Source organism: Elephantulus edwardii, unplaced genomic scaffold (genome assembly GCF_000299155.1).
Source record: "Elephantulus edwardii isolate Elephantulus edwardi_28Jun2011 unplaced genomic scaffold, EleEdw1.0 scaffold00194, whole genome shotgun sequence".
Lineage (NCBI taxonomy): Eukaryota > Metazoa > Chordata > Mammalia > Macroscelidea > Macroscelididae > Elephantulus > Elephantulus edwardii.
In genome coordinates, this window is record NW_006399944.1 from 706,464 (window position 1) to 732,621 (window position 26,158).

At 38.5% G+C, this 26,158-nt stretch overlaps 3 pseudogenes; all 3 read right to left on the bottom strand.

The window, feature by feature from the left end:
• Positions 1–6,054: 6,054 nt before the first annotated feature.
• Positions 6,055–6,438, bottom strand: LOC102852162 (annotated as a pseudogene).
• Positions 6,439–6,805: 367 nt separating this feature from the next.
• On the bottom strand, positions 6,806–7,762 carry LOC102846320 (annotated as a pseudogene).
• Positions 7,763–8,805: 1,043 nt separating this feature from the next.
• LOC102846723 lies at positions 8,806–10,993 on the bottom strand (annotated as a pseudogene).
• Positions 10,994–26,158: the final 15,165 nt, after the last annotated feature.

Here is a 26,158-nt window from a genome sequence, read left to right on the forward strand (position 1 = left end):
CATCTGTTAGTTGAAATATGTCAGTTGGTATACCATCTATTCCTGGGGCCTTATTTTTTGCTGTTTCCTTCAAAGTAACCTGAACTTCTTCCTTTATCACCATGGGCTCTAGCTCATATGTTATTTCATTCAATTCTGTGTCTGCCAATTCCTTTCGATACAGTGACTCAGTATACTTTCCATTTTCTTTCAGTACTTCCTGGATCATTTAATATTCTTCCTAAAGCATCCTTGATTGTAGTAACTCGAGCTTTGAATTTGTTCTTCAGTTCCTTTAAGATATGCTGAACGAGTTCGGCCCTTTTGATTTTACGACTCTAGCTCCTTGCACATTTCATTGTAATATTTTGCTTTGTCATCCTGTGCAGCCTTTTGGAATCTTCTGTTCAGCTCTTTAGTATCTTGAATTCTTCCTTGTGCTTTGGCTTCTCTGCGCTCCAGTGCAATCTTCAGAGTTTCTTCAGACATCCATTTTGGTCTTTTTTTTTCTCTTCTGTCTTTGTAATGACTGTTTGCACTCTTCCAGGATGATACATTTGACATCCTCCCACAACTCATTAGGTCTTCGCTCATTAGTGTTCATCACCAAATACTTTTTCCAAGCCTGTGGCTTCCCATTTTACCCTGTTGGAGAAGTTTTTGGATATGCATAGGGATTTAGTTCTTAGAAGGTCCCATTTATCTGTTTTATCATCTCCTGGTTGTAGATCTGCCAGGATGCTTGGAAGACTGTTTATGTTGTGGATTAGGATTTCTAAAGTTTTTTCCAAGCTTTTTTAAAATGAAGTTTGTGGTCCTTGGTTTTAGTTGTAGGTCCATAATCCACTTTGAGTTGGTTTTTGTATATGGAGTGAGGTGTGGATGTTGCTTGAGTTTTCTGCAGACAGTTTTCCAATTTTGCCAGCACCATTTGTTTAAAAGGCTCTCGTTTCCCCACTTAACTGATTTCATCTCCTTGTCAAAAATCAGTTGGCCATAGGTAGATGGGCTGATTTCTGGGTTCTCAATTCTATTCCATTGATCTATGTGTCTGTCATTGTACCAGTACCAGGCTGTCTTGACCACCATGGCATTGTAGTAGGATTTGAAATTAGGGAATGAGATGCCTCATAGCTTGTTTTTCTTCTTAAGGAGTGCTTTGCTTATTCAGGGCCTCCTGAAATTGGAGGTTGCCTTTTCCATCTTATTGAAGAATGGAATTGATATTTGTATTGGGATTGCATTGAATGTGTAAATTACTTTTGGTAGTATTGTAATTTTCACAATATTGAGTCTTCCTATCCATGAGCAATGGATATTCTTCCACTTCTCCAGGTCTCTTTTTGTTTCTTTGTTATTGTTTTGTAATTTTCTTTGACTAGATCCATTGTGCTTCTTGTTAGGTTTACTCCTAAGTATACAATCTTATTAAGGGTATTGTTTTTCTTAGCAACAGGTCTGTATTCTCTTTGTCACTGTAGAGAAATCCAATTGATTTTTGTATGTTGATCTTGTATCCTGCCACTTTGCTGATTGGTCAACTATGTCCAGTAGTTTTCTTGATAAGTCTTTAGGGTTTTCTAAGTATACTATCATATCATCTGCATAAAGAGATAGTTATACCTCCTTTTTGCCAATTTGGATACCTCTTATTTCCTTCTCTTGCCTAATTGCTATCCCTAAGACTTCTAATCCAATATTGAATAGGAGAGGGCATCCTTGCCTACTTCCTGTTCTCAAGGGGAATGCCTTTTTTTAAAAAAAAAAAATTATTAATTTTCATGAACATTTACAAAGATATTTAGATTTCCATTCTTTCATTGTTGCATTTTTCTCCCTGCCCACCCCTCCCCCCAGTTTGGTCTTCTCTTTGAAAAGTAAAAAATTCCTTCATTGGTGTACAATTCACCTCTTCCCCCTCCCTTCATTCTGGACTCTTGTCATAACCATAGTACCCAATCATATATTGCTTTTAAGTGGTTCTCTCAAGGGCAATACCTTTAATCTCTCTCCATTGAGAACAATGTTGGATCTTGGGTTTGCATATATACTTTTTACTATGTAAGAAATTGCTTTCTAATCCTATTTTGTCAAGTGTTTTAATCACGAAAGGGTGTTGGATTTTGTCAAATACCTTTTCTGTATCAATTGATAGGATCATGTGGTTCTTGTTCTTTGTTTTATTAATGTGATGAGTTACATTGCTTGTTTTTCTTCCAACTGTATACTTTTAAAGGTAATTTCATGGTATATTAATTGTATCTCTGTCAGCTTAGCAACTCAGTTCTTTGCTGTCAAGTTGGGAACTGTCTCCTGACGGATTATATAGTGGAATTTTGAAGGATGTACAGCACATGGGAGGAGATTGCCCATCTTTTTCCTGAAGGGCTGCTGGTGAATCCAAACTGCCAGAGAAGTGCTGCCTCTGTGTTAGCAGCATTAATTCCTAAATGGGTCATATCCCAATAAAGCTATTCAAAATTGAGTTAAGGTGGTGGTAGACATTTCTTCTTTTCTCTTTTTCTCAAGGTTTCTGTAATTGTACCAGTAGCTGGTAGTTCTCGAGTTGTTTCTCATGCGTAGTATCAGACTGACAGTGCGTGTGAATACACATGGGTCCCATAGAGTTCAAGGACTGATCTGTTTGGAAGCATATTTTCCTTTGAGTTCTTTCTGAATGAACTTGAACCTCTAGTGTTGTTAGTGGCCAAGCTATTTAACCATTTGTACCACTCAGGGACTATTCTTTTCAAATAAAACCCCCACATACAAACCCAGAGTTCTTAATTTCCTACTACTAGTTTAAATACTATTTTGTGTGTGACTGAATTGCAAAGAAAATTCCCATGAAATACTGAAGGGTCCCAATTGTTTCTAACATTCCAGTGATTGGCTAAATTTACAAGACTACAAATAGAGATGGTGGATAGATAGATCTAGATCTAAATCTAGATATAGATAGATATATAATGTTATGAAGTATAAAATAAGTTTGATCTGATGGAACATGAGACTACTACAGGTCTCTTTTCTCATCAGTAATAGACTTGTATCTGTGGTATGCATTGTTTAAGATGGCGGCCAGCATCTTTGTCAGATGTTGACTCTGTGTTTATTTGTTGTACAAGTGTGCTCTCAGATAACTGCCAGTACCTAGTTTGATACTGTTTTCAATATAGAGCCAGGAAATTCCAGAGTCATGTGTGTGTGTGCATATATATATTTTAAGTTATTTTATTTCTTTATTTGAGAGCAAGTTTACAAATCATACTGGTTTTTCATTCAATCATTCATACACATTTTATCTTATAGCATTGTAATTATAATTTCATTCAGTTGTTCATGCACATTTTCATAACAGTCACAACCAACTGAAAAAAGCTCTTTGCTGTTGAGTCAGAACCAACTCATTGGTGACCATCTAGCAAATTTTCAGAGACTGTAAATTTTGCAGGAAGAGATGGCTTATCTTTCTCCCGCAGAGCAGTTGGTGCATTTGAACCAACTGCTTTTAGATTGACATTGCAGCTCCCTGATCCAAGCCATGATCTTTCAGTTACTTGCTATGTATCAGAGAGCTGGACAGTGACTAAGGATGACAGAAGAAGAATTGATGCCTTTGATTTGTGGTGTTGGAGAAGAGTCTTGAACCTACTATGCCAAGAATACAAATATGCCTGTCTTGAAGAGGGTGAAGCCAAGTTTCTTCTTGGAGGCTAGGATTTTGAAGCTCCATCTCACATACTTTGGGCACATGGCCTGGAGGGACCAGTTCTTGGAGAACGACATCATGTTTGGAAGGGTGGAGGACAGAACGGGAGAGGAAGACTCCAGGTGAAATGGACTGATACAGAAACTGGGGTAATGGGTGTAGATGTGTCAGAGCCAGTGAAACTAGCTCAGGACAGGACAGGCTTCAAAGCCTGAAACAAAAAGTACAGTAGATTAGGAAATCTAGTATTAAGAAACTGCTCTGCAATGCCAAAGGCACACAGTTCAAATCCACCAGCCATTCCGTGGGAGAAGGATGGGCAATCTCTTCTCATCAAATTAACTCCCTCTGAAAACCCTCTGGAGGGTCAATGACGGGTTGGTTCTGACTTGACTGTACACAAAAACAATCACTATGATAGATTAATATAATTAGTAGTTATAATCTCTGATTACCCTATTGTTTACCCAACTTGAAGTTTCACCTAATTTATTATTTTTATTCCCTTCCTCTTATAGGCAACTGTGGTAGCCTGCTGTTAAGGAGCTGTGCTGCCAATCCAAAGGTTTCAATACACCAACTTCTTCTCAAGAGAAAATTGTGTGTTCTCCTTCTTTGTGATTCACTGCCTTTGAAAACCAAGGGTCATCTATGAGTTGGTTCTGACACAGTGATATATAACAACGAAAACATAACAACTATAACATAACAACAACAAATCCCTCCCTTCCCATCTCTGGTAACCATCCAAAATTAACTCTATTCATGTGTAAACTTTTCATTACATTTTTTAAATGATGGTAGTCTTGTACTATGAGAATTCTTTTTTTACTAACTTATTTTGTTTCATCCATAATGCTCTCTAGAGAAATCCATGTTTTATAGTGTTTCATACTACATTCTTTTTTGTAGTGTTCCTGATTTCTTTGTTCCATTTGCATTTCTGTGAGTTAATTTTGTTTGTAGATTTTTTTTATAAATTCCTTCATTTCTTTTGTTTTAGTGTTTTCTAAGTCTTGTGATTTCCTTATGATGAGTTTTACTTTTTTAAAAAAATTTATGCTTTAAGTTATTATTTTATAATATTATGCTTTTATACCTAAGTATGAAATATTGTTGTGTACCATGGAGTTGGACCTGACCCATAGCTGACCCCCCAGCAGGTTTCAGAGGCTGTAAATCACATGGAGGAGATTACCTATAGTTTCCTTCGTTTTGAAATTTCCTTGACTTCCTTTCATTTAGAAGCTCAGTAACTACACTTCCTATTCCCTCTTTCTGCTTTGTGTTGCGATGGTGGTGATTGTTAAGAATTGTTCCAGTCTATCTCGTTGAGGGTCTTCCACTCCTTCACTGACCCTCCATCTTTTCAAGCATGATGTCTCTTTCCAAGGAATAACCTCACCTAGCTATATGTCCAAAGTATGAAAGACAAAGCTTGGTCATCCTTTCTTCCAAGGAACACACTCCGGCCACACCCCTTCCAGGACATACCTGTTTGTCTTTTTGGCTGTCCATGGGATACTCTTTTCTAGCAGCACAACTAAAAGACATCAATTCTTCTGTCATTTTTATTCATTGTCCAGCTCACTGATGCATAGCAGGTGATTGAAAAGACTGTGGCCTGAATCAGGAACACCTTAATCTTCAAACTGACATCATTGCTGTTCAGTATATTAGAGAGGAACCTTACTGCAAACTTGCCCAGTGCAGTACGTCTCCTAATTTCCTGACTGCTGGTACCAAAGATATTGATCCAAGCAAGATCAAATCACTGACAGCTTCAGTCTTATCTCTATCTATCATAATGTTGACTGTTGAGCCTGTGGTGAGGATCTTTGTCATCTTGATGTTGAGATATAATCAATACTTAAGGCTGTACTCTTTGATCTTTTGCAGCAGACATTTCATATCCTCCTCATTTTCAGCAAGCAAGATTATGTTATCAGCATAACACAGGTTATTGATGATTCTTTCTCCAATTCTGATGCCACACTCCTCTCCATATAGACTGGCTTCCTGAATTATTTGCTCAGCTTATAGATAGAATAGATATGGAGAAAGGATATAAACACCATTCCTGATCTTTAAACTAAGCAGAGTTTCTTTGTTTCTTTGTTCTGTTTGCACAACAGCCTCTTTGTCTAGGTATAGATTTCACATGAGCAAGAGTAAGTGTTCTGGAATTTCCATTCTTCTCAATGTGAGCCGTTATTGTAGTTGACATCATTTATGAACTGGTACTTCTGGTCCTCTATTTTTTTTTCTTTCAGTTCAATGAAAGAGACTTTATTGAGGGCCCTGGGTCATGGGGCTCAGAAGGCTACCTGCAAGAGGCAAGGGAGCCAGTGAAGAGGGGGCTCTTATTTGGCCTTCTTGGGGCACAGGTTGTTGGTGTGCCCACACTTCTTCTTGTGGCAATTGACAGCACAGGGATACAGGTGAGCATAACACTTGCAACAGATCATCTTGTCGCAGTTATACTTCTGGGTGAGCTGACGCAAGGAAGGCTCAATAAAGCCACCATGCAGACGCAGCACCAGATGCAGGGTGGACTTCTTCTGGATGTTGTAGTCTGAGAGTGTATGGCCATCCTCTAGCTGTTTGCCTGCAAATATCAGACACTGCTGGTCAGGAGGGATGACTTCCTTGTCTTGGGTTTTGGCTTTGACATTCTCGATAGTGTCACTGGGCTCGACCTCAAGAGTGATGGTCTTGCCAGGCAGGATCTTCACAAAGATCTGCATCTTTGCATCTGCCGCTCGGCCGCCTCGTTCTGGTCCCCTATTTTTAGTATTGCATATTTATGCATTCCTATGTGTGCTTCTCTGCAACCCTTTTCTGTTTAGGGATTCCAACCATAGATAAATTAGTCCTCTTTTTTTTTTCCTCCTTTCTGAGTACAGTGTACTTTATTGATGGCACATTATAAGATTGGCTCTCCAAGCTCCTCTCCTTTCTCAGGGGGACTGAATGGAAACTGGGACTCGATGGAAACTATGTCAAGGATGTGAGATTCTCGAGGTGGGCAGAATAGAGTTGGGGCAGGGACTCCCCAGCAGCTGAGCGTCTCTCACTTTCTTCTCTTGCTGGGGCTGGTGTTCCAAGGAGCTCTTATTCTTTGGAGATCATGTGAACCATCAGGTCGGCCACGCAGTTGCTGTAGCCAAATTCCCTGTCATACCATGAAATTAGTTTGGGACAATACCATCCCCAGCATCAAAGGTAGAAAAGTGGGTATCACTATTAAAGTCACAGGAGACAACCTGGTCTTCAGTGTATCCTAGGATGCCCTTGAGGAGCCCTTCTGATGCCTGTTTTACTACTTTACCACTTTCTTGTTGTCATCATATTTGGCAGCTTTTTTCAGATGGCATGTCAGATCCACAACTAACATATTGGTGGTGATGGGAACTTGGAAAGCCATGACACTGTTTACCATTCAGTTCAGGGATGACCATGGTCTTGGCAGTGCCATGCAGTGGTGGTGTTCTGGGCAGCTCCATGTCCATCATGCTACAGCTTTCCAGAGGGGGCTATCCATAATCTTCTGGGTGGCCGTGATGGCATTGACTGTGGTCATGATGCCACAGTTGTGATGGATGACCTTGGCCTGGGGGGCCAAACAGTTGGTGGTACAAGAAGCATTGCTGACAATCTTGAGAAAGTTGTTATTCTTTTCATGGTTCACACCTATCACAAACATGGGGGCATCAGCAGAAGGAGCAGAGATGATTACCTGTTTGACACCACCTTTCAGGTGAGCCCCAGACTTCTCCAAGGTTATGAAGATACCAGTGGACTCCACAACATTCTCAGCACAAGCATCACCCCACTTGATGTTGATGGGATCTCATTCCTGGGAGATAGTGATGGCTTTCCCATTGATGACCAGCTTCCCATTCTCAGTGCCATTGAACTTGCCATGGGTAGAATCATACTTGAACATATAGACCATGTTGTTGAGGTCAGTGAAGGGATCATTGATGACAACAACATCTAATATTTCAGAGTTAAAAGCAGCTTCGTGACCAAGTGTTCACTGCGCCCAAATCCGTTTACCCCGACCTTCACCTTCGAGTCTCAGGGACGTGGCTGAGGCTGCACAAGAAGAGAGGGCAATCTATCAATTGATGAGGAGCAGAGAGCCTAAATTATTCCTCTTGATGTTATTCTACATAATTCTTATGCTTTCTTCATTTTGTTTCCTCCTTTTTTCTGATTGTTCCTCTAACAGATAATTGTTATTATTAGGTGCTACTGAGTCGATGATGACTCCTCACCACCATAAAAGCAGCTCTAAGCCTCACTGGCCCTTCCTCACCCTCCAGCTTAGTAAGTCTGCGTCCCACTTTCTCAATTCTTCACTTTTGTTCTTCTGTTATGTTTCTGCAATTTTTTTTTTTTTAAATTGAAAAATGACTAATTTACTAGATTCAGTAAAAGGGGAATGGGTGGGGAGGGGGAGAGGTGGGACGATGGGGTGGGTTTATTTTCCTTCATTTCAGAAGTAAGTTCTTCCAATGTAGTGTATCTGTTACATAGCTCTCCGTTTTCAGTCCTTTCTGAAATTCGTATCACGCAGCCTTTTCATACTTACTGGTCAACCCAACCAGTACTGTTGCCGAGCAACAAATGTAACTCGAGAATCTGAATGCATCCAATCTTCCTTGGCTGTGATTTCTTCGTGGCCCCAGTTTTCTCTGTTTCTGAGCGGGGTTTGTTTTTCCTGGATTGTACACACAGGGTCAGGTGGAATGAGGTTCCAAATCACTCTGTGCTCCGCGGCATACCGATTTCTTTCTGCAGCTAACCTCCTGACACGTTTGCAGCTGTTCTGAGGCACAAAGACATTCTCCGTGTGCAGGCGGTGAGCTTCCTTTCTTTCACCGTTGAGCCCCGGTTGGTTTGCAGGCCACGGTGTTGGGCGTATCCCTGAGTGCAGCTGTCCTGCAGGATTCGCTTCCTAGTGCACCGAGATTTCCTAGGTTTCCTCAGAGTAAGCCCCCAGTTGCATCACCACCAACTGTGGTGTGACTTCGGATGCCTGAGGCTGAGTTGATTCTGATGGATGTCTGACCTCGCTGAACCAGACTCGTCTACTGTCTTCCCATTCATACCCAGGCTGTCCAACCTTCATACAGCTGAGCCAAGTTATCTAGATTAGTCGCTTCCTTAATGACATAGTCAACCTGTTCAGCAACTGACATCCTCCTATTTGGATCAACATCTCGGCCTTCCAACTTGGCTTTCACTCTCTTCCACACGCTCACTGCATAGGAGTTTCTCTCCTGCACAGCTTTCCCAGTTTTAGGATCTCTGACAGCCTTTTTAGGGCTACAAGCAACACTCTTGCCAGTTCCTGGAATAGTGCTTGGTGGAGTATCTGCTGACGTGGCAAGATTTTTCTGAATCAGCTTTTTTGTGTTCTGTGACATGACATCAGGCTGAGTCTTCTAGCCAGTGCTATTACGGACAGCTGCAGCAAAGGATGGCTGATAAGTAGCAGATGACGTCGGACTTGAGCATTCATTTGTTGCATCGGTGACTAAGGGTGATGCAAAACTCACCAAATTATTATAGATACTCTGACTTTGTGTTTTCAGCTCTTTTAAGGTGGGAGTTATTTCCTGGAGCATTTCAACATGCTCTTGACTTCGAACCTGACCCATGGCCTGGACTAATGTAAACAGCACCGTCTGAATGTTATCCTGCCATGACTTATATTCACCCAAGAACTGCCTAACACTGTTCTCATAGGGAACATCTTCACCATCCGCCAAAGCAGCTTCTTCATCCTTAGCCATTGCTTTCAGGAGATGTTTGACATCTCCAAGCTGTCGGTTGTGACCAGTGAGCACAGTCTTTATATTATCCACCAGATTCTGAATTGTTTCACAGACTGTTTCTATCTGTTGTTCTTTCTCTGTCTGAATTTTCCTCTGGGTAGACATATCCTGCGTCAGTTGTTTGTGTGCAGACAAAAGCCATTCAGAACTGCCAATAGGTTGTTCAAGACTGGTGTCCACTCTCTGTAATAAGTGAAGTTCTAACTCGGAAACTGAGCTGTTAAACTGTGATGCGAATGAACACATTTGCTGACACCGTTTGATTAGTTCAAATAAGGCAGCATCCAGGTTTAAGGCTTCTGCAGTTCTAGTTCTTAAACTTTCAAAATGAATGATATTGCTGCAGAGGAAAGTGACCTGACTTGCTCTTTGGCTCTCTTTAAGGACAAGATTTCTTCTTTCGGCTATTGTGGCTTCAAAAATCCTGGAGTACAGGAGCCAGAGCGGGATTGGCACCACCTGCCCACTTGAGTCGCTGCTCAATACTTGCTTCAAGTGCTGCTAGCTTCTCCTGAACTGATGCAATCGAAGTTTCAATCTGGCTCAGAGTGTGGAGTTTCTTTTTCATGCTGGTTAGGATAGCAGAACGAGGTGGAGGTGTGACTGACATGGCCTGTGGTCGGTTGATTAGGAGATCTTCATGCTGCCACTGAAACATGGCTATATGCAGCTGGATGCGCTGCAGGCTTGTCTTACAGGAAGAGATGCTGGTTTCCAGCCTGCGCACCAGGTCGTGCTTCTTCCAGGCAGTGTCGTAAGAGCTTGCCAACACCGTTGCCCTATTCATCACCAGCTGAGAGAACTTGCCAACCTGGATGTTGTGCTCCACAGCTTTCTTACACAGGTCGTCCACAGAAACTTTGCTTTCAGCACCGAAGTCCTTTGCTTCTACTTGGGCAATAATGTCTACTCCCAGAGCACTAATGAAACTGCAGAGTGTGAGCCCAAGGGCTTGGTTTGGTAGACCAATTAAGAGCTGCCTCACAAAGTCAGCTGTAAAGGCCTTGATAGGCTTGGCCATTTGGTCTTCACTAAAACAAGAGTTTCTAAACAGGGTTTTCACATTGACAATCTGTACAGGTCCATTTACAGTATTTTGATCTTCTAGTAAGCTTGATCCTGACAGTGTTTTGGAAAAAGTACCACAGAGTCTGAAGAACTCCTTAATTGTCTGTAGTCTTTTTAGAAAGAAAATCTCTTCCAGCACCTGCCGATGATTATCATCATCAAAAAAATTGACCTGAGTGCTTCTGGCTTCCCTTATGATGTCAATCTTTCGCCATGCTATAGGAATCTCCATCTTGTTTGACTTTTCAACTAATAAGCCAAAAGCAGTTTCAACTTGGGCAAACATGCCATCAAATGCCACCAAGAGCATCTGGCCGGCTGACATTTTTGGTGTTTCATCAACGGAGCCGTTTCTTGGTTGGATTAATTCACCATACTGAGCATGCAGTAAAATGTTTTTAAATTAATAGATCAGGTTACTCTGATCTATTAATTTCTCTGTGGTGTTTCTATGGGAAAGACTTCCTTTAATACTTCCTAAAATATCAACCTCCATGAACTCTTTTATTTTCTGCTTTTATGTGAGTGTCCTGATATCTTCATATTGGTAGTCAGTTTTGCAGAGTATAGTATTCTCTGTTGACAGTTGTGTTCTTTCAGTGTTTGGTATATGTCGTTCAACTCTCTTCTTGTTTGCATGGTTTCTGCTGAGAAATCTGAGCTTAACCTTGCTTTATTACTTTTATAGGTTACTCGTTGTTTTTCTCTAGCCGTTTTCAGAATTCTCCCCTTGTCTTTCTTTTATTCTGGTGAATTTGACTATGATATGCCTTAGTATTTTTCTTTTGGAGTCTATTCTATTTGGGTTTCACTCAGCTTTTTGGTCATATATTATCTCATTTTTCATGATAGGTGGAAAGTTTTCTTCTAGTAAATCTGCCATGATTTTTTGTTGCCCTTTATTTGCTTCTTCCTGTTTTTAAATTCCAGTTGTGAGTATGCTATTTCTCTTGATGCCATCCATGTTATTCTTGGAATTTCTTCATTTTTCTTCTTTTCTGTTTCTGCTTTTTTCTCTAGCAGATTAGTGCTGAACACTCAATCTTCTGTTTCTCTGATTCTGTGCTCCATCTCTTCTATTCTGTACCTCTGTGTCTTCAGCATGTTGATGGCTTCTGAAATGTTGGTCTTATTATTCTCCATTGCTGTTTCTTCATTTTCTATGATTCCTAGTGCTTAATTTATTTTATCTGATTAGTCTTGTTAAAGGTGAATTGCATTGGTAAAATCTGTTGTCAGGGACCTCTCCAGAGTCTTGAGACAAAGGTGCACCTAATCCAGGAAATGGTCTTCTCAATTACTTGTTATGCTTCAGAGAGCAGGACAAGGACTAAGGATGACAAAAGAAGAAGCAATGCCTTCAAGATTTGGTGCTGGAGAAGAGTCTTGAACATACTATGGACTACCAAGAAAAAAAAATAGGTCTGTCTTGAAGAAGGTGAAACCAAGTCTCTCCTTGGAGGTTATGATTTTGAAGCTCCGTCTCATATACTTTGGGAACGTGGCCAGGAAAGACTGGTCCTTGGAGAAAGACATCATGCTTGGAAGGTTGGAGGGACAATGCAGGAGAGGAAGACCTCAGATGAGATGGATTGATACAGTAATTGGAGCAGTGGGGGTTGATATGTCAGAATTAGTGAGACTGGCTTAGGACAGGGCAGGGTTCAGAGCTGTTGCCCATAGGGTCACTATAGGTCATGGGTGACTCAATTGCACGTAACAACAACAACAACAACAACTATAATTTTGTTTGTATCATTCATTTTTCCTTTCATCCAGTGAATACGCTTGATCATTGTTTCTTTTGAAGTTGGTGGCAAGAAGCTTTAACAATTTTTCCTCCTCTAGGAGATCTATGTATTGATAACCTTTTTGGGTGACATCTTGTTTTAGATTTTTTCCCAAACAAGAATTTGAGGCTACCAGATTGATTGACACTATGACTACTGCAATGAGCTCTTGTATGTCAGGGATTGTGAGAATGGCACAGGATAGAAGAGGGCTCAGATCTTTTGTTCATAGGATTGCTGTGAGTTGTACCTGACTCAACAACAACAACAATAACAACAACGTCTGGGACATTGTAGTGCTTCAGGGCAGAGAACAAGAAATATGGGTCCCTTGCTGGGTTGGGTCCTTGATGATGTTGTCTCCAAACACTCTCTCCTCACTGCTGAAGTTGAGAACCACTGGTCTCTGGAATAAAAGTTGATGATAGTGGGGTTTACCAGCTCTCTGATCACTGCTGGTCATTTGTCACAAAGCAGAATCCAGACTTTCTCAAGTTGCTGCTGGAGTCACAAGAGGCAAGTATCTGGCCAGAGGCAGGTGAGGGCATAATTCAATGCTCTCTGATCATTGCTTCAGGGGACAGAGAAAGGACCTCCATGTTCACAACCTGCTAGCTTGTATTGCCCAATTTTAAGATTCAGAGGAAGAAAAAAAAGATACAACTTGAATCAGGTGCACCTTATTCTTTAAATTGACTACCAACACTGCAATTAAAAACCAGAAAATTTCTTATTTATTGTCCTTATTTCATATGCATGTGAAGTAATTGAAAATACCATGTCCTGGTCAGGTATACCTTATTTTATTTTGCTATGGCAATCTTGCTCATTAATACTTTGAAGAAAGTCACTGTTGTTATTGTTATGTGCTGTAGTGTCAGATTCAACTCATAACTGACCCTCCAGTGGACTTTTGGAGGTTGTAAATAGCAAGGAAGCAGAAGTCCATTTTTCTCCTGAAAAGCAGTTGGTGGATTTGAACGGCCTACTTTAGGGTTGATAATAAAACTCATTACCACTACCCCACAAGAGCTCTCTAAAGAAAGCTGTTGTTGTTATACTATACTGTTGAGTCAGACCCAATCCCTCCAGAGGGCTTTTGAGAGGCAGTTAATAACATACACGAAGAGATTGCCCATTTTTCTTCCATGGAGTATCTGCTGGATTTGAACTGCATACCTTCAGGATTGCAGCACAGCTTCTTACCTTTGAAACCTATGAAGGATTGCAGCACGGTTTCTTACTTATGAAACCTATGAAGAGAAGAAGGATAGGAAGACGCAAACTACTCACACCACAATGGGAGTCTCCAGTCAAAGTTGTTCACTAGAGGAGTCCTACATTCTATTGAAATGTTTCATCATTAAAGTTACACAACTGTTAGAAGAACAGCCTCATGGTAAGGATGAGGGAAAGGGAGAGTAAATTTGGTGATGTCCATAAAATTGGTTGTCAGTTAGTTAAAGCTGATATGGCTGTTGGTCAATTAAATTCCCCCTAGCCAGTTCTCTTACAGGAAACTAATAAGAACTAAATCCATATAATTTTAGTTGATTCAGACTCACAGCAACCTTGTAGGACACTGTAGAACTGCACATAGGATTTCCAAGGCTGTAAATATTTACAGAAGCAGTTTACTTAATTATTTGCTGATGCAGCAGCTGATGAATCTGAGCCACAAACATGGTTAGCAGCTACATTTTGTAACCACTGTACCACCATGGTAGAGGTCTTTTTTCTCTTAAAAGAAATTTGAGCTTAATGGGATTAGATTAAACTGAAAAACTGAGGAAAGGGGCTCTGCAGAGCTGAAACTCAAATATCTCAAAAGGTACAAATACTATATTTCCATGTTATGTCAGATGTGATTGAGCCAATTTCAACTCACAATGAACCTCTGATTAACAGATTGAAAATTTATTCTATACTGAGTATCCTCACAAACTGCACTATGCTCAAGTTCATTGTTTATTTTTGTTAAGTACCACCGAGTCTAGCATGAATCATAGCGACCCTATGAACAAAAGATCTGAACCCTGTTCTATCCTGTGCCATTATCACACTTCCTGACACACAAGGACCCATTGCAGCAGTCATCATACCAATCTACCCAGTTGAGGATTTTCCTCTCTGTCACTGACCCTCTACCGTTCCCGATATCATGGTCTTTTCCAATGAACTGCATCTCCTAGCTACAGGTCCAAAGTATGTGAGGTGCAGCCTAATCATTTTTTCCTGCAAAGAGCACTCTGGCTGCACCCTCTCCAAGACATATTTGTTTGTTCCCTTGGCTGTCCATTGGATGCTCAGTGCTCTTTTCCAACACCACAGCTGAAAGGCGTCAATTCTTTTTCTGTCATCCTTATTCATTGTAACCACTGTTCATTCCTCCCACTGACCCTCTACTTTTCAAGTCATGATTTTCTTTTCCAAGGACTAGTGCTTTATGGCAACATGCTCAAAGTTTCATCATCCTTTCCTTTAATAAGTACCTGGGTTACAATTTCTCCAAGACAGAGTTGGTTGTTCTTTTAACAGTTCATGCTATGTTCAGTATTTTTTTGAAACACCACAATTCATAGGAATCAACTCTTCAGTCTTTATTACTTGTCAATATTCACCATCCACTTTTGTGTTAAGTGACATTGAGTCCCTGACACACGCCAAGTCCATTACTGTAGTCACTGCATCAATTCACCCAGTAGAGGTCTCTATCCCTCCACCTTTCCAAGAGTGAATAGCTTCTCTGGGTAACATATCTAAAGTATGTGTTAATGAACTCTTATTATCTTTGTCCCCAAGGAGCACTATGGCCAAACATTCTCTGAGATGTTCTTTTGGCCATTGATGTGATATTCAATACTCTTCTCCAGCACCATACACCATAATTCAAAAATATCAATTCTTCTTCTGTCGTCCTTACTCACTGTTGGGTTCTCAACAGCAAGGAAGCAATTGAAAAGACCATACATAGCCTGAATCAGGCACACTTTAGTTCTCAAACTGACATCTTTGCTTCTTAATAATTTGGAGAGGTTCCTGACTACAGACCGTCCCAGTGCAATGTGTCTCCTAATCTTCTGACTGCTAGTACTAAGTGATGTGATTGAGGATAGATGTAAGATGAAGTTGTTGACAGTCTCAAGCCTTTCTTCATCTATTATGAAGTTGCCTATTGGTTCAGTGGTGAGGACTTTTGTTTTCCTGAGATTGAGGTGTAATCCATACTGAATGCTGGAGTGCCTAACTTTCTGCAGCAAGTGCTTCAAGTCTTCCTTACCTTAGTAAGCAGGCTGTATAATTCTCATAATGAAGGTTATTGATGAGTCTTCCTTCAATCTCAATGCCATATTATTCTTCATAGACTCCAGCTTCTCAGGTAATTTGCTTAATATACAGATTAAATAGGTGTGGAGAGAGGATATCCTGACACATACTTTTTCCTAATTATGACCCACTCAGAGTTCCTATGCTTTGCTTTCATAATAGCCTCTTGGCCTAGCTATAGGTTCTGAACTAACACAGTTCTGTGGTTCCTATTCTCAAAGTTAGCCATAATTTTTTATGACCCACACAGTCTGATGCCTTTGCATAGTCAATAAAGCACAAATAGACTTTCATCCACATCCATCCGACATCAGCAGTGATATCCTTGGTGTTACATCTCTTCTAAATCCAGCTTGCAGTTCAGGAATCCTGAAACTGAATTTGAGAATACTTGGAACACTCAGTCTGTGATGAGAGAAAATCAGGAAGTCCCATACAGACTGTTGATATCAAAGTCACAGTTTCTGCTAATCCATACCAGTTAATTATATTTCAAATTCTCTACCTCAATTTCCGTTTAATTCAGTTATGAATTTAAGCCTTTGCATGTCCATCCGACTAAGCCCAGGTCACACTCAGAACAATAGTTACAAGGCATTTGACAGAATGCTTAGCTTTCCAGTCACTGCAAAATAAGGAAAACTCACTATAAGAGACGGCAGATTTAATATAAAAGAGGACTGCTTACCCTGTCTGCTACCTCTTTCCTTTTAACGTCCTCTTAATTCTTGCTCTACCTGAACTAGTGTTACATTTTGACTTACATTCCTGGAAATATGGGTCAGGCTATAATGCTATCATATGATACATGATCATACATGATCATGCCTTATGATTAATGAACATTAATGCTTCCTTTTCTATTCAGAATTCTCATCTTTTCTTTCTTTTTTTTTCCATTTTTTAACATGAAGACAGGGCCTTGTTCTTTATGGTTTTGTTTACTGTTGTTGGTGATTCCCTAAACCTTGTAATTTTTTACTTCTTCAGTATGAATCCAGCTTCTCAATTTAAAGTGTTTAAACTTATTATTCTTTTGTGTTCCAGTGCAAACAGAGCACAGAAACAAGGCATCACATACAAATCAGAATTCAAGCAAAACCATTCAAATGAAAAATTTGAATGAAACATAAGATTGTTATGCATGGTTTACATTTGACACAGCTGATTCTTTAACGACAACCATTCATAAAGAATTTGGGATAATTTGGGCTAAGTATGAAGTTACTCCCTTTCTCAAAACATTTCAGTATATGCAGTCACTGCATTTACTTTTATTTTCCTCAGAGGCAAGCTGGTTATCCTTCCTCCAGGGCGAATTCTTCATCCTGATTTTGAGGTTCTGTGTTCACCCAATCTTTCATGCCTTCCTACAGAAATTTTCCTTTTTCCTAGTGTTTTCAGGCATTTTCTCTTTTCTCCTTTCACCTGCAAACAAGTTCAATCCTCCTGGAACTTCTATAAATCTTTCAGTTCTGTACCTCTTAAATTATTACCCATTTTCCTCTTTTAAATACAAATGTCCTCAAAGAGTGGTTTACTTTTATTGTCTCTTCTTCCTACCTTTCACTCAAAGCCTTTCTGTAAACTTGGCCCTATTCCAATTGAAAATATTCCCTTCCAACTCACATTTTTATTTCTTAATACTGAATCAGTGATCTTTTCTTACATTTACTTGTTCATCTTGATCTTTTATCTGAGATTGGAAATACTGTTAGTTTCATTTTTTTAGCACCTTTGATTTCTGTGAGAATACATTGTCTTGATTTTTCATATTACCATATCTATTTTAAAGTTTTATCCCTGTTTAGTGACCTTTTAAACTTATTCAATCAATTCTCCTCTCATCTTCAAGCTTTCACTTTTTAAATGAATTTATCGTATTTCTGCAGACACGCTCCAATCTCTCCATATGTAAACCCTCCCCTTTTTCTTTAAACAGATTCCTTTAGACATTTCCATCCTATTTCTGACATTGTTTCACTTTCATAGAAACTAACTCTCCATGTTGTATTTAAAATGTTCTATCAAAAGTTTGTTGTGCATTTACTTTGACTTGATTTCTGATTGAGATGAATTCAGTCATATTAGAGCAGTCCTAAAGGTACACTTCTCATCTCTTTCTTCAAGAATATTCAACTTCTCCAATCATTTGACTTCTGAAGATCAAGTTCTCTCCTAGCATCTCCTAGTCAATTATTGAGAATGGAGAAGTAAGTGAGCTTGGTCATTTGGTAATTTTTGTTCAAAGCAGGGCTCCTCCACAGGCAATGTTTTTACTGGAGTTTGCCATTGGGTTACTGTGGTGTCAGAGATCTTAACAATTGCCTTTCTTGACCCTCACTGCAGAAATGATTTCCAGCTACCTTAACTGTAGACACTTTGTCTTGCAAATCATCAATAGCTGTGGAATCAATAAAAAGAACTCTGGACTTCTGTCATGACAAACATACGCAATCACATATCCCTTTTAAACAGTTTTCTCCCTCATCTGTTTCAATGCAGTATACGTTATTGAACCCATATTTCTCAGTCTTCCCCCAACCCCGATGTCAGTCCTGTTTTACAACAGTGGCACCATGCAGTACTTGTGCTTTCGTGACTGAGCTACTCCACTCAGCATAATGTCCTCCAGGGTCACCCATTTTGAATAATATTTCATGAGTTCCTTGTTTTTCAATGTAGTGTAGTATTCCATTGTGTGAATATACCACAGCTTCTCTATCCATTCGTTTGTTGATGGGCAAATAGGTTGTTTCCAACTCCTTCCTATTGGGAACAAAGCCGCGATAAACCTGGGTGTGCATTCTAATTCCATCTTGACATCAGCTTGGAGTACCAAAATGATGACAGTGATGCAAAAAATAATTGCAATAAAACATAATAGTTCTTATAGTTAAGAATTAGTAAAAATTGTTATGAGAAACTTTTCCTGACTGACTCAAACAGACTCAGGTGATTTTTCTTTAATTTTTTTTAATTAAAGATAATCCAAAAATATTTGTTTTATTTCCTTGATGCTAATTTTAAAAAAGTTTTCTTTTTTATTTATTGCATTCCATTACACAATTTTATATCGTATAACTATAATTTTAAGCAATAATTAAACAAAATAAATGTTTTTGAGCTCTATTTACAATATAGATAGGCAATAAGATCTTGACACACACCTTTTCTGACTTTAAACTACGCAATCTTCCCTTGTTCTATTTGGAAAACTGCTTGATCTATAAAATTTTACATGAGCACATTCAAGTGTTCTGGCATTCCCATTCATCTCAGTCATAGCCATAATTTTTTATGATCCGCACAGCTAAATGCCTTTGTATACATAGTCAATAAAACATAAGTAAACATCTTTCTGATATTGTCTGTTTTCAACCAAGATCTGACCTCAGCAATTATATCCCTCACTGCACAGCCTCTTACAAATCCAGTATGAATTTTTGTAAATTCTTAGTCTACATTCTGTTCCAGCAATTTTTTGTACAATTTTCAGCAAGATTTTACTTGCATATGACATTAATATTGTTTGATAATTTCCATCTTTTTTCAGAATTATAACAAATATGAATCCCTTCCAATTAGTTGGCCAGAAAACTGTCTTCTAGATTTCTTGACATGGGCTAACAAGTACACCCAGGACTGCATCCGTTTGTTGAAACATGTCATTTGGTATTCCCCCAATTCCTGGGAATTGTTTTCCCCCAATGTTTCATTTTTAAACTTTACTTTGTATATTTCTGCCTTCATTACAGAAAATCATGTATTATAATTGTTCATATGTTTATGTATCACTTCATTCTTGTTGTTATATGCCATCAAGTAAGAATAGATTCCTAGCTAATGCTCCAGTGGATTTTCAGAGGCTGTAAATCACAAGGTAGGAGTTTGTCTATCTTTCTCCTGTAGAGCAGCTGGTGTATTTGAACAGTGTGCCTTGGGGGTGGCAGCACCTCTCCATATCACTAGGCAACCAGAGCTCCCTTGTACCACTTCATTAGACTAAATTTCTTGAGGAGTGATGCCATTTTACCTTTGTGAGCTGCAGTATCTTTTACTGAGTCTGATGATGCTAAAAAATTCATGCGGAATGAATTAATAGAACTTTGAGGAAAGTATCACAGGAGAGGAATCGATGGTCTGAGTATTAAAGAATGAGCAGGCACTTTCCAGGCAGACTGGGAAGGATGAGTATCTTTTACAGCAACGACCAAGTGCTAAGCACAAAGGCAAGAACAAACATTCAGGAAGTCCATTTGGAATGGCTATAGTTTATTGTACTATAGTTTATGATGTTAAGTGATGGGAGTAATGATCAGAAAGACAAGCCAATCTTACATAATAAGTATATTTTCTAAGTATTTGTTGGCCAAGAAACAGCCTGGATTAATTGAGAGGCTGTATCTTGCTGTTAACCGAAAAATTGTGTGAACTGATTGAGGGATTATGTCTTCTTGTTCACCTGGTTTAAGACTATTTATTGACTTTCACAGTGTGATATCCTTTCCCTTTCTCTCCCTCCCAAACTTAATTCCTTAATATCCCCCACAACTGTGAGTAAAAATAGGTTCTCTAACATCTGTGTCGTCATTTTCAATGAATTTCAGACCCAGTAATTAGTAGAGTGAGGGTCCACATCTGATGTTATAGGGATCAGTTTTAGAATGTTAGTGGCATTGAAACAGAAGAGGGAGGGAATTCTTTTAAAGTAACAATTGATTGTTAGTGGAGATGGTTCTCCTTTATGAAGTTAGTAGAGGCTGGACTTAGCCTTTTTGTACACTGTCACTGCTCTTTTTACAAATAGCATGAATGTGATGAAAAGAGGTGGCTGTATTTCACTCTAAAAGAAAAATAGAAGAAAACTATTATGAAAAATTCTTTATGGTTATGAATGCTTCATTGTCTTGAAAAAGATGAAGAAAAGAAATTAATTTGTGTTTCCTTATGAGTCTATAACAATGCCAATACCTTCAATAGTCTCAAAACTTTAGGCTTATTTCTATTACTCTCTTGGCATATGACTGCTTAATCCTCCTATGTTTGTTTCCTTTAATTTGTTAGTGTGTTGGGTTTCCTCTCCTTTATTTTGTTGTAGTAAGTAAAAACATAATTTTAGATATGTTTGTTAGTACTAGAGACTGTCGTAAATTCTTTAAAATGAATAAGTGCACTTCCCTGAAAATTTCTTCTTAGGTCTTTATTTTATGTAATTCTTTATCTTTCAGTTGATGTCAGCTTTTCTCTACTCCTACATGTGCCAGAAGTAGTAATTTTTAACTGGTAGTAGAGCATAGTACAGGTAGCAGGTGGGCAGGGAATGGTAATAGATAATGAACAACAACAACAACCTCCAAGCCCCATTGCTGTTGAGTTGACTCCTACTCATGGCAACCCTTCATTGGATTTCTGAGTTTGTAATTATTTTTTTTATTTACATTCATTCATTGTTACACATTTTCCTCCCTGTCTCCCTCCCCATCCCCCATTTAGCTTTTTTCTTTGGAAAAAAGAGTTCTTTCATTGTTCTACAGTCTGCTCCTCCCCGGACTGCTTTACTATGCAACTCTTGTTCTGGACTCTTGTCATGCCAATAATACCTAATCAATTGTTACTTTAAGAGTTCTCTCCCTCGTCTGTTTCAATGCCATGCACATGATTTATCCCCTCTTTTCTTAGTTTTCCCCAACTCGATATCAATCCTATTCTATAACAGTGGCATTATACAGTATTTGTCTTTTTATGACTGAGATATTTCTCTCATCATAATGTCCTCCAGGATCACCCATTTGTATAGTATTGCATGAGTTCCTGGTTTTTCAATGTAGCATAGTAGTCCATTGTGTGAATATACCACAGCTTCTCTAGTCATTTGTTTGTTGATGGACACTTAGGTTGTTTCGAACTCCTAGAACAAAGCCGCGATAAACGTGGGTGTGCATGTATCTGCTTGCATGTCAGTTATGGTCTCTTCGGGGTATATTCCCAGTAGTGGAATTGCTGGGTCAAGTGGCATCTCTATTTGCAACAGTTTGAGAAAGTGCCACACCACTTTCCACAGGGATTACCACATTTTACACTTCCACCAACAGTGAATAAGGGTTCCAGTTTCTCCTACAACCTCGCCAGCATTTGTTGCTTGCTGTTCTGTTAAATTTTGCTGTTCTGACTGGGGTGAGATGATATCTCATAGTTGCTTTGATTTGCATCTCTCTTAAAGCTAGGGATTTTGAACATTTCACCATGTGCTTGTTGGCCATCTGAATGTCTTCTTTGGTGAAGTGTCAGTTTATATCCTGTGCCCATTTTTCAATTAGATTATTTACCTGTATCTTGTTGTGGTGCTCAAGTATTTTATAAATTCTAGATATAAGTCCCTTATTTGACATGTCATTACCAAATACTTTTTCCCAGTCTGTGGCTTCCCTTTTTACCCTGTTGGGGAAGTTTTTGGATGTGCATAGGGATTTGATTCTTAGAAGGTTCCATTCATCTATATTATCTTCTCCTGGTTGTAGATTTTTCAGGATACTTGGAAGACGGTGTATGTTGTGGATTTGGACTAGTAGAGTTCTTCCAAGCTTTTCTTTAATGAAGTTTATATTCCTTGGTTTTAGTCCTAGGTCCATGATCCACCTTGAGTTGGTTTATGTATATGGAGTGAGGTGTGGATCTTGCTTGAGTCTTCTGCAGATAGTTTTCCAATTTTGCCAACACCATTTGTTAAAAAGGCTGTGGTTTCCCCACTTAACTGATTTCATCTCCTTGTCAAAAATCAGTTGTCCATAGGTAGATAGGCTGATTTCCGGATTCTCATTTCTATTCCACTGATCTATGTGTCTGTCGTTGTACCAGTATCACGCTGTCATAACCACCATGGTAGTGTAGTAGGATTTGAAATCAGGAAGTGAGATGCCTCCTGCCTTTTTTCTATTTTCAAGGAGTGCTTTGCTTATTTCCATTCTCAGTGAAACTGGAGATTGCCTTTTCCATCTTGTTGAAGAATGGGATTGGTATTTGCATTGGGATTGCATTGAACATGTAAATTGCCTTTAGTAATATTGCCATTTTCACGATACTGAGTCTTCCTATCCATGAACAAGGAATATTGTTCCATTTCTCCAGGTGGTTTCTTTTTGTTTTTTGTAGCAATGTTTTGTAATTTTCTTTGAGTAGATCCTTTGTGCTTCTGGTTAAATTTACTCCCATGTATTTAATCTTTTGATTAGCTATTGTGAAGGGTATTTTTTTTACCACAGCTTCTTCATCTGTTCATTTGTTGATGGGCACTTGGGTTGCTTCCAATTCTTTGCTCTTGTGAACAAAGCCATGATGAACATGGATGTGTGTATATTGGCTTTGGTGGCAGTTATGATTTCTTTAGGGTATATTCCCAGTAGTGGAATTGCTGGATCAAATGGTATTTCTATTTCCAACTCTTTAAGAAAGTACCATAGTGCCTTTCATAGTGTTTCCACCATTTTACATTCCCAACAGTGAATAAGGGTTCCAGTCTTTCCACAACCTATACAACATTTGTTGCTTGCTGCTCTGTTAAATTTTGTTATTCTTACTGGGAGGAGATGATATCTTGTAATTGTTTTGATTTGCATCTCTCTTAGAACTAGGGATTTTGAACATTTCTTTATGTATTTGTTCATCATCTGAATGTCTTCTTTGGTGAAGTGTCTATTCATATCTTGTGCTCCTTTTGCAGTTGGGTTACCTTTATCTTGTTGTGGTGCTTGAGTATTCTATAAATTCTAGATGTAAGTCCCTTATCAGACATATAATTACCAAATATTTTTCTTAATCTGTGGCTTTCCTTTTTACCCTGTTGGAGAAGTTTTTTGATGTGTGTAGAGATTCTTAAAAGGTCCAATTCGTCTATTTTATCCTTTTCTGGTTGTAGATTTTTCAGAATGCTTGGAAGACTTTTCAATTTGTTGATTAGTGTTTTTAGGGTTCTTCCAAGCTTTTCTCTAATGAAGTTTATAGTCCTTGGATTTGGTTCTAGGTCCTTGATCCACTTTGAGTTAGGTTTTGTGTATGGTGTGAGGTGTGAGTCTTGTTTGAGTTTTCTGCAGATAGCTTTTCAATTTTGCCAACACCATTTGTTAAAAAGGCTGTTATTTCCCCATTTAACTGATTTCATCTCCTTGTCAAAAAAATCGGTTGAGCATAGGTAGATGGGCTGATTTCTGGGTTTTCAATTCTACTTCATTGAACTATATGTATCTGTCACTGTACCAGTTCCACTCTGTTTTGACCACCATGGCAGTGTAGTAGAATTTTAAATCAGGGAGTGAGATGCCTCTTGCCTTGTTTCTCTTTTTAAGAAGTGCTTTGCTTATTCAGGTTCTCTTTTCATTCCAAATGAAATTGGAGATTAAGTTTTTCATCTCCTTGAAGAATGGGATTGGTATTTTTATTGGGATTACATTGAATGTGTAGATTACCTTTCATAGGATTGTCATTTTCACAATATTAACTCTTTCTATCCATGAGCAAGGGATATTCTTCCATTTCTCCAGGTCTTTTTTTGTTTCTTGTAGTAATGTTTTATAATTTTCTTTGAGTAAGACTTTTATGCTTCTAGTTAGATTTACTCTGAAATATTTAATTTTGTGATTAGCTATTGTGATGGGTATTGTTTTTCTTAGCTCCAGTTTTATAATCTCTTTGTCACTGTAGAGAAATCAAATTGATTTTTGTATGTTGATCTTGTATTCTGCCACTTTGCTGGATTGGTCTAGTAGTTTTCTTGCTGAATCTTTAGGGTTTTCTAAGAATATTATCATATTATCTGCATATAGAGATAATTTTACCTGCTATTTGCCAATTTGATATCTCTTATTTCCTTCTCTTGTGAGTTTGTAAATCTTAATGGGAGGAAATTATCTTTGTCTTGTGGAGTCACCTGTGGATTTAAACCACAAGCAGCAGCCTTATATTCTACATCAACAGAGCTCCTTAACTAACCCAAAACTAAAACCAAACTGAAACAAAACACCTCAAGCTCATCTCCATTTGTGTCTCAGATCTAATTTCCTTTATGTATATTCCTAGCAATGGAATTGCTGGGTCATATGAAATTCCTTATATATATGTTTAGCTTTTTTTAGGAAACCTCAATCTGATCTTACAATCCCACCAATCTCTCCACAACATCTCCGAAATTTATGGCTTGCTGATCTATTACACTTTGCTATGCTACTGGGGTGAAATGGTATTTAATTATGCTTTAGATTTGCATCTATGTGATTACCAACCAGTTGTGATTCATAGTGACTCTTCATTGGGTATTTAGGCTTTCAGTTTTAGTCAGAGAAGATTGCCCAACTTTCATCTGTAACATCACTGGTGAATTCAAACCACTGAAGAAATATATCCTTCTAGCTGGGAAAGCAGCAGGCTATGGATGATGCCAACAGAGTAAAAAGGGCCACATTATACAAAGAAAAAGTGTGTGTAGATTAAACACATTTTCTCAGTATTATGATTTGCTTCCTTAGGGACATGCCTTTATCCTTATCCTGATAAAAACAAATAATTATCAAATTATAGTATTTACATTGTTTTAGTCTTTAGAGAGTTGCACTGCTAGCCCAAAGGCGCCCCTTCCTTGTTGGTTGAAATTCATCAACTTCTGTGTGGCAGAAAGATGGGCAACCTTCTCTCATGCAGTTTATATCCTCAGAAAACTAACTGGAAGGTCTGCTATGAGTCGGTCCTGACTCTAGAGCAATGAGTTGAGTTCTTAGGTTATTATACAACTGAAATTATTTTGAGATTGAACTTCACTGTTGTTAACATTTTTTCATGTATAAAAATAAAATTTCATTTGAGTATTTAATCTGGTCAGTGAGCTAGAAATAGAGAAATTATTTAAATACTCAAATTACACATAGAATTAGATCATCAAAACTCTCTAAATCAATTGCATTGTAAAACTAAAGTTACAATGCCATTTGTCCTGCAACAAATGTAGAAAGAGCACAAATAGTAAAAAAAAAGTCATAAGATAGTAAACAAAAATTCAATTCCATCATGTTTTAGAAATCCATGCTTTACCTCTCCTTCCTTCAAAGTAATACAAATAAACGAGTCGTTCTGTGTCTGCGAAGAACAGAGATTTTAAAAAAGAAAAGAGGGACAGTAGAAAGAAGCCATTGATTTCCATGTCCGCAGAAAAATCCCACCTTAGCATAAACCAAAGAAGCAAAGTATTTAAAATAAGGGAGAACTGCTCTGAATGAAATTTTAATCAAATGTAATTCTTTGGGTGCCTAAGCACATTTTGAGTCTTTTGGTTTCAAGTGTCCTTTTTATTTATTTTTCCATAAGAAAAGTGGTTTACTATTCTGTAACTTATTAGAATTTAACTAGTGTCTTCCCACTTTTGTCATTTAATCTATACATATATGGTC